General features: G+C 40.2%; 1 protein-coding gene across 1 annotated transcript in view; it reads right to left on the reverse strand.

Moving 5' to 3' along the window:
• LOC113018386 (copine-9-like) overlaps window positions 1-7,533 on the reverse strand; it is a 60,321-nt gene extending 52,788 nt beyond the window's left edge. Inside the window, exons 1-2 of the mRNA XM_026161452.1 lie at window positions 7,488-7,533; window positions 1,652-1,755 (exon numbers count right to left, since the gene is read on the reverse strand). The gene's annotated coding sequence lies outside the window, so the exon portion shown is untranslated. The remainder of the gene's footprint in view (window positions 1-1,651; window positions 1,756-7,487) is intronic.
• Window positions 7,534-9,337: the final 1,804 nt, after the last annotated feature.

A 9,337-nucleotide genomic window follows, 5' to 3' on the forward strand; every position in this document is an offset into this window, starting at 1 on the left:
ATTCAGAAAGCAGCAGTTCTAACTTAGAGAAATTATGTTAACCCTGGAGTTGAAACACACAGGTTTGAACAGTCAGAGTAATAAGCTCTTAAACTGATTTTTCTTTTCACATGGGAACCAACAGGTGTGATAACAAAAAAAGAGTCTGCTTACTTAATGTTAGAGTATAGTCCAAAAGTTGGATAAAAAGCCACACATAGGTCTTGAATATTTGTTTCAAATTAGTCCAAAACCTTCCACAACTGCCCTGCTTATTACAGTTTTGAAAAGTGTAGTAGAGTAACTCTGGTCAGAGGAGAGAAGCATGATTTTTCTGTTACTTGTTTTCTTCACAGTAGTGATGAGCCACATTACTGTGATGCCATGACTTTGCAACTCAGCAGAAAAGTCTGATTATAGGACCAATTGCAGAGTTTTATCTTCTGGGTTATCTAGCAGGAAGACATTTTTAAGCATGTGAATAATGCTTCCAGGTCTGAATGTACCCTAAACGAACATTATTTATCGCTACCAGCAGGGGGCGACGCTTTGGTAAAATAGGCTTTTGTTTGCATAGTGTGAAAGTGTGAAATGTGCTCTTAAACACTGGCAACACTAAAATATCCTCAGCTTCACAGCAGGACTTCACTAACCAGTTGATGTCATCTACATCCATCTTTTATACACAGTCTATGATTTTATAATCTCCAATAACCTAAATTATATTTAATAAACCAAAATTAATAATAATAATAATAATAATAATAATAATAATAATAATAATAATAATAATAATAATAATAATAATAATTCTTAAGAATTCTCACATTTTTTTATTTTTTCAAAATTAATGAATAACAACATTAATGATATTTTAGGATCTTTCCTCTGAAATGCATCACATCAATGTGATTGTATTTATCAGCAAACAATTTGTTTTTAAGTAAATAATAAGCAGTATAAATTAATAAACTATGGAAATGCAGTAATATACACTGCTTAAATGCATTAGAGTAGTTTAACATATTTACATCCCCCTGGCAGATCAAACATTGAGTATCCTTTGCTGCCACTCAGTTGCCTGCCTAAAAGTAAAAAAAAAAAAACTTTACAGTGGGACCACATGTGCACCCACTTTGTTTCTGCTAGCATCTCATAGTCTCTGGTTTCTATGTTAATGCTAGTCTCTTTCCATGTGGATGCCCCTTAAGTATGGGTATATGTACATGTATATGATACTGAAAAGTGCTGGGGGAAGAGGAAGTAGCCTATTCCAGCTGTCGCTGGGCCGCCAGTTCATCAGAGGCCTGACAATCATTCACACCTACAGCTAATTTTGAACCACCAGTTAAACTGAAACCCACACGTACAGGGAGACCATGTGACCTCACCACAGAAAGACTGGCCAGCAGATTCAAACCAATAACGTTCTTGCTGTGAGGTGACAGTGCTAACCACTTCACTATTCTGTGAACAGTCGAGTGTTTGACTTTGGTCTGTTACTTAGTAAAGTCAATAAACTGAGGATCTACAGAGAAAATAAATTATTTAAGTGTAATCAAAGGCATTACTAGGTTAATTATCTCTGCCTCCACATTTCAGTTTTTCCACAGTGTGCTCATGTTTAAATTACTTTAGATTTATTAAGAGCAAGCAAAGTCAGGCTACTTACACATCAAACCTTAGATTCTGTTTCTCTTCAAAGAAGAAATCCAGGACAAACTTCCTGACGAAATCAGGATTCCGAGTGTTATCGATAACCTCTGTCCTGCCAAACTACAGAAAAAAAGAAGTGATAATTGGCGGTAACAGTAGCATCGATTTTTTTTTATATATGCTATAAAACTTGTTTTAAGAAAAAATACACCAGAGATACAACCAAGTAAAATTCATGAGGTTTAGCAACAAGTCATTAATAAATTTATACACAGAACTGGAATCCATAGACACAAATTCACCTTTGCAAAACTCAGTATGACACTGAGCTGCATTGTGTTTTGCTGAACCTCGTTTCCCTAGAGAAATCAGAGTGTTACTCTGGAGGAGGCTCTCCACATTGCGAGCCCACAGAGACTCAGTCCCAGCCTCTCTCCTGGGCCAGACTGTCTCTCCATCATACTGACAATCACGCCAGTAATCCCCCGGTGGACTGCCGGCCGCGGGGCTGTGGCATGGCCTGACAGCACCGTGTAATGAGCTATTGATCTTAGCACTGCCTCACCACAGCCACAATACCTCGACTCATGTCCTTAGTGCCCAGCGCACATAATCCGCGCTATCAACCGTGTCCCAGCCTATCCATTACCAAGGGCTCGCAGGTTACTATATTAGACCTCAGAACTGACCCGCCGTATCGACCCGCAGGGAAAAGCCCGTGATATTTTCTTGCGGTGTTACTATTTCCAGGGATGGAGGCCTTTGGTTTATAATCTGACTCTGACATGATTGGTTAATAGATGTTAGAGCATTGTGGGCAAAGGTTAGGAATGGCTTTGTCAGTGATTTTTTTTCTTATTCTTGGGTAAGTAAGGAGTTTTAAAGGCAGCGTCGGCATAGGAGCTAAGACTGTAAAATGAGTTGGTTACAGATGTAATCCTATTACACATACATGCTTTTTATCAACATTCCACTCCTTTCATCTATTGTTTTTCACTAAAGTACTGCCAGGGAACATTTATTCACTGTCAGAAATACACTGGGTCACAGAAAAACTGACTCAAGGCTAAAAAACTGTTAAATAACAACAACATTGGTGCACAGAAGAAAGACCTGCTCTTCAATTTGTTTTCCGTGTATGTTGTTATGGGAGCGTTTTTTACGTTTATTGGGTAAGCTAAATGGAGTTCATAGAGACTGTAATACAAAAGCTGCATAAGGGATCTTTGAACCATTTGTTGCAGAGGGTTTAAAGAGATTTGTTTCCTTGGAAATCTGCAGTTCTCAGCCTGGTAAGTAGACATGTCTGAAAGCATATTTGACAGGTATTAGAATAAGAATTCAGCACTACCACATATATTGTAATTGGTGTTATTCAATAGTATCTTCCTTAGCACAACATGGATGCATATTTGCCCGAGAGTAAACTGATCTTGGATTTAGCACTCAGAACCCAAATTAACATGTATACAAGCAACAATTCAAACAGCTTATAGGAAGAGGCGATAATTGCCATCTTAAATGTGATCTTAAAGCCTTTCAAATCCAAAAGTTCTTTCAACTTAAAGTGTTCTTTTTCTGTAGCATTGAATAGTCATGATTAAATAACCCGAAATCAGATTTAAAGGTAGGAGTTCAACTAGCTATCAAGCTAATCTGCTTCACCAGGACTGTGTGGGTGTGTTTTGAACAAATTTAATGAGCAGAGGCTTGACATCTTAAGAAAACAACCCCATAATTGTCATCATATCTTGATTCAAAGGTTGCAAAATCCTGATTGCTGCAGGGAATGAACTCCCACCCACTTCAAGCAAGTGAGAAAAACTCTCATTAAAGACGAACACAGAAATGTTTCAAGTGAATCAACAGAAGTAACGCCCCGAAATCCGTAGTAGGATAGCAATCTTGCTGTGTCTGTGTCCTATAATGCCCTATGACAGCTGGGATAGGCTCCAGCGCCCCCCGCGACCCTGAAAAGGATAAGCGGAAGCGAATGGATGGATGGATGAATCGAGGAGGGGGCCTAAGGGTACATCTTTCGCCATCTTGCAATCCTGTGATTGCAGCCATTCCCCAGCTCTCTGTGAATGGTACTCATGGACATTGATCAGTGGGCTTTGATCAGTGGTCAAGATAATTTGCATAATTATGATGAGGGTGACCTCCCAGGCCATTGTTCCTTCAGTGGTGCTAGTTTCAGCTATTGCGCAAATGTACTGTTTATAAGGTTGGGGAAGCCTGGAGTCAGCTGAGACTGAAGAAATCACTCGGATGAGTGAGGAAACATTTCTCCGACTGAAAACGCAACGTCCAGATGAACAGAATCAACCTTTTGGGATAGGCTGAGAAAACAAAATCAATCTATGATAGTAAAAAACACAGAATATTGAAGTGCATGATGCCAGAATTATTTCCATGGTGAGAAAAAATTAATTCACAAAATCTAGACATAGATTTGAGGAGGCAGGTGTATCACTGTCAAAGTCTACCATCAGGTGGCAACATCATCAGTGGACATATAGGTTTACAAGAAGGTGCAAACCACTGGATACACCCAAGAATAAGAAGACAAAATTAAACCTCGGCAGGAAACGTCTAAAAGAATCTGCACAGTTCTAATAAAAGTTCTTTGGACACATGAAACACAGATTAACTTGTACAAGGTTTATGGGAAGAGAACATATAGATGATTACAGTTGCAGAAACACAATCTGGGACTTGTTTAACTCTTAGGATTGTTTTCTGGTGATTTTCCTTGGTTTAATTCTATAAAGACTTTCATTAGAGACAGAAAAAAAATCCACATGCTTTCTGTCCGTTAACAAGACAATAAGATTCCTTTGTTGTGGGGAGGATGATAAATAAAAGTACCAGCTTAATAACCTACTATAGCTTCCTAGAGTTTAGTCTGCTCAGTGAATGCAATTATAACACTGATTTGATGAAATACAGTTTGTATCACCACAAAATTCCATTGCCAGTGTAGCTCTACCTTCATTTTTGGCTTAAGGGCATGTAATCACACAGAAAGAGCTGAGACGGAGTAGTCTGCAGTCATCTATGGGGTACTACTGCTGATTTGTTGACCTTTAAGTGGAGGATCATAGCTGTTCACAGAGGAAAACTGAACCGCTTGTGATCATAAAACAAATGAGTAAACTGTCATGGCCTGGGTCTAGGGACCCAGGGCTCATGTATTTTAGTGTATGCTTATATTTATATTTTCCTATCACGGGACAAGAGGTAGGCCACTTGAACTCTTTTGTTGTAGTGATGGTCCGCCTGAGACTGTTTTGTGGGGTTTTTTCTTTTTTTTGCACCGCTGCGGGATGCACGGTTTGACTTTGGGACTGTGACCTGTGAGGGTTTGTTACTTCGTTGTTTTTGCTTGTTTTGGTTCTGGCCCTCCGTCCTCCGTCGATGCTATAAACATGGCTCTACACTTCATCCTGCAGCATCTGGACTCCCCAGGAACCTATGCCAGGATCCTGTTTGTGGACTTCAGCTCTGCCTTCAACACCATCCTTCCAGACCATCTCCGAGGCAAGCTTTCCCAGATAAATGTGCCTGATCCCATCTGCCGGTGGATCACTGACTTCCTGACGGACAGGAAGCAGCATGTGAGGCTGGGAAAGAATGTCTCGGACTCCCGGACCATCAGCACCGGCTCCCCTCAGGGCTGTGTTCTTTCTCCTCTGCTCTTCTCCCTGTACACCAACTGCTGCACCTCCACCCACCAGTCTGTCAAGCTAATCAAGTTTGCAGATGACACCACCGTTATTGGACTCATCTCGGACGGGGATGAGTCTGCCTACAGGAGGGAGGTTGAACGTCTGGTGTCCTGGTGCAGCCACAACAACCTGGTGCTGAATGCCCAGAAGACAGTGGAGATTACTGTGGACTTCAGGAAGCGCACAGCCCCACTGCCCCCCATCATCCTGACTGACACCCTCATCATCTTTGTGGACTCATTCCGCTTCCTGGGTACCACCATCACCCAGGACCTGAAGTGGGAGCCCACCATCATCTCTGTCATAAAGAAAGCCCAGCAGAGGATGTACTTCCTGAGGCAGCTGAAGAAATTCAACCTGCCAACACGGACGATGATGCAATTCTACACTGCAATCATCGAGTCCATCCTCACCTCCTCCATCACCGTGTGGTACGCTGGAGCCACTATCAGGGACAAACAGAGACTGCAGCGTGTTGTGCGCTCTGCTGAGAAGGTGATTGGCTGCAGACTCCCATCTCTGCAGGACCTGTACACCCCCAGGACACTGGGGCGTGCAGCTCGGATCTCAGCTGACCCTTCTCACCCTGGACACAGTCTGTTTGACCTGCTCCCCTCAGGCAGGAGGCTCCGGTCCATTCGCACCAGAACCTCTCGCCATAAGAACAGTTTCTTCCCCTCTGCTGTTGGACACATGAACAATAACCATATGACTGTTCCCACCACTAACACATGACCCTACGCTGTGTCACTGCATCATTCCATGTTTGGCACTGATCACCACCTGCACTCATGTATATACCTATCTACTTAGCACTTTTAATTTTTATTTTTATGTTTATTTACAGAATGTTTTGCACTAAGTACCGCAGCAATTTTCTAATGTTGTAAACCTGCTCAACATTTGGCAATAAAACCCTTTCTGATTCTGATTGCTTTGTTTTGCATAACAAATATGGCCTATAAGTAAGATGATACAGTGTCAAGATGATTCTTCATTTGCTGAGTCCTTCCCATCACATGGTTACTGCGTGCATTTGAAATATTATACAAATTTATTGCACCTTATTTTGATGGACAAGGTTTCTATACTGCGCACACATAATAAACAAAACAGTCACACAATACAAAAAAACCCATCATGCTCACAGGACGTTTGCATGTAAGTGTAACTGAACGTTAATGAATAATTTCTGCATGAATTGCACTTACAAATGACATATAGATTATTTACATAATGCATAATGATGTCAAAAGCACACAAAGGATTTCCAGGTTTCCATCCATGTGCAATTATCTCCTCGAGGTGTCAATATGTAAGGCTGGCAGAGAGATATTTACTCTGCTGATTGTGCTGCAATTCATGCAGTGCTTTTTGATTAAGCCCCACCACATGGAAAGCAAAGGTGTGAGGTGCGTTAAAATGAGGGGATCAACGGTAGCCAAATAGTGTGACTAAAGTACACAAAGTAACTAGAGGCAACATGTAGGCAAATTAGATGAGGGAATGTAGCGCCAAGATGTGAGACATGAACTGTGTGAGGGACCTAACAGATCAAAATGTATTCAAAATGTTAATGAGCAATGGAATGTCACGTGACCTTGCCTTTAAAACAGTGACAGTGGATGAGACAGCAAGATGTCAAGGGGAGCAGATGGTGCATTTTTGAAGAGGTGGAAAAAGAACTAACCTTCTTTCTCTCACTGCCCTGAGTCATGACAAGAATCCATTTCATTCAACATCATAAAATTATGAGTCTTTTAATTTATTTATTCCATCACCTCCAACATAAATTCACCAGTTTGGGTCTGATATGTGGGGCTTTCCCCCCCCCCCCCCCCCCCCCCCCCCCGGGTGTTCAAGATGTGGTTTCACTTTCTGGGCAAGTGAAGAGGCTCACACTTCCAATTTTCTACAAAATGTTCTCAGGGGTTTTTGTGAGTTGCCTCTGGACTTCAGCTTAATAACCCCCATTTTAAGTTCTGATTGAAAATCATTAACACTGAAGACAACTCATTTATTTCATTCCCTATAAAAAAAATAAAAATAAAAAAATCTGGCAGATATGTAGACAAAAATATTGGATATTGTCATTGGCAATAGAAAGGTTGCTTAACTTACCTCCCTCCATTCTTTGGTTCCCACAGCCTGCAGATACAACACAACAACTGGAAGGGAAAGTGGAGGAGTAGAGGCCAAAAAGGAAGCATGAAGAAAAGAAAAAACACACTTTTTAATCTCAGTCACTAGTGTAATGGTTTCTGCATGTTGCCACCTACATATCAACACACTCACATCCACATATATTTCAGTTAGATCTGATGTAGCCGCAAGCAGAGTAAACAATTTCTTCTTAAACACAATGAAAGACCATTTAAAAAATGTGGAATTTTCAATATCCAGTGGTGATATTTACACTCTATTAATAAAACAGCTGTCCATTAGAACAATAACAACTCATTGTACATTTCTCTCATTTTCACACTTTTCATCCTGATCTCGCTGCGTAACTGTGAGGGAGTAATCATTCTCTACATTTTCTGCCTCACAGATATGCTGTCACCACCTTCAGCCAGGCCTCTCTCTGGCTATTAATATGCATGAATATTACAAAAAAAAATGCAGAAGTGCTACAAGGCATGGATCTAAAGACCAAATAGGTAGAGTGCCATTGCAAACTCCCCTCTCAGAGAAAATAACAGAATCAGTTGTGAGCAAACACATACAAATTTAATGATATCTCATCAGCCTCAACTGTACTTAGTGTTCAGTGTTGCATGTTAGCATATCCTTGTTCAAACAGGCTTGGCTAAAATACTGTAATGTATTACATGAAAAATACTATTCTTCCATGTAAACAAAAAAGGTTTCCACGGAAACCTTTCATCCATGTTTTTAAAATCTTTCTGATCTTTATGTCTTTACTGACATAACTGAAAATGTTACCTCTTGCTATAACCCTGCAAGATACTTATATGCATGTAACTGGAGTGGTTATGTAGTGAGCAGTGAGCGCTTCCAAAGCTCACATCTAATAATGAACAGAAACTATAAATATCAGATGAACAACTGCAATCCTGAAGTTCTTTTAGTTGAAAAAAAGAAGTAAACAGAAGTGTATGGGGAAATGACCCCTCATTTATAATCACTTATTGTGAGTCGTATATTTCACATGGTGTTCATAGTAGCCTGTCCCCTGTTTTCCTTCAAGCCAAATCTTTGCTTCATGAAAAATGTAAAGCACCAGCAAACACAGATTTAGGCTTTAAAATGTTTAAAATGTTTTATATATACAGTCTGTGACAGTGCACCTGAAGCACCACAGCTGCACTGGCTCTGTTAATGCATTGCTCCTGCCATGCAGTGCTCTGAGCTAAATTATGAAAGCCTCGCAATTACAGTACTAACATGCTGACATTTAGCAGGTATGAAGGTCTAACTGTTACCACAGTCTACTCAGTCTAGCTTCCTAGTATTTCTTTGGATAATAATAATAATAATAACCATGATGTCATTAGATTTGTCATTGTGTTTGTTCATAAAACACATTACAGAAAGACAGTCATTCTGAGCAGAGGACAGTGCAATGACCAAACTGATTAGCAGCGTATTTGTCTTTACATGTCTACAAACGCAAATGACCAAACCAACAAAGGTTTAACTTCAGTTTAATACTTGACTTAGTTCTTCCACAATATTTCTGATAAAGATTTGAACAAAAATGCATCAGATTTATTACATTTTGATTATAATTCACCAACAGGTTGTTGAGTTATATTTCACTCAAAACAGTTTGCTGATCTCATAGAGGAAGTGTTAAGGCAACCAAGTCACCAAGCATATTCCAATTTATAAGTGGATTGTGTATCTGCTATTTTCATTGGACAAAGTACAAAAATATCAGCCGCCCAGTGATGCTATGACCAACGTTTTTTTGATCCATTCTATGGGGACCCAGAATTTCACAGCAT

Source organism: Astatotilapia calliptera, unplaced genomic scaffold (assembly GCF_900246225.1).
Source record: "Astatotilapia calliptera unplaced genomic scaffold, fAstCal1.2 U_scaffold_74, whole genome shotgun sequence".
NCBI lineage: Eukaryota > Metazoa > Chordata > Actinopteri > Cichliformes > Cichlidae > Astatotilapia > Astatotilapia calliptera.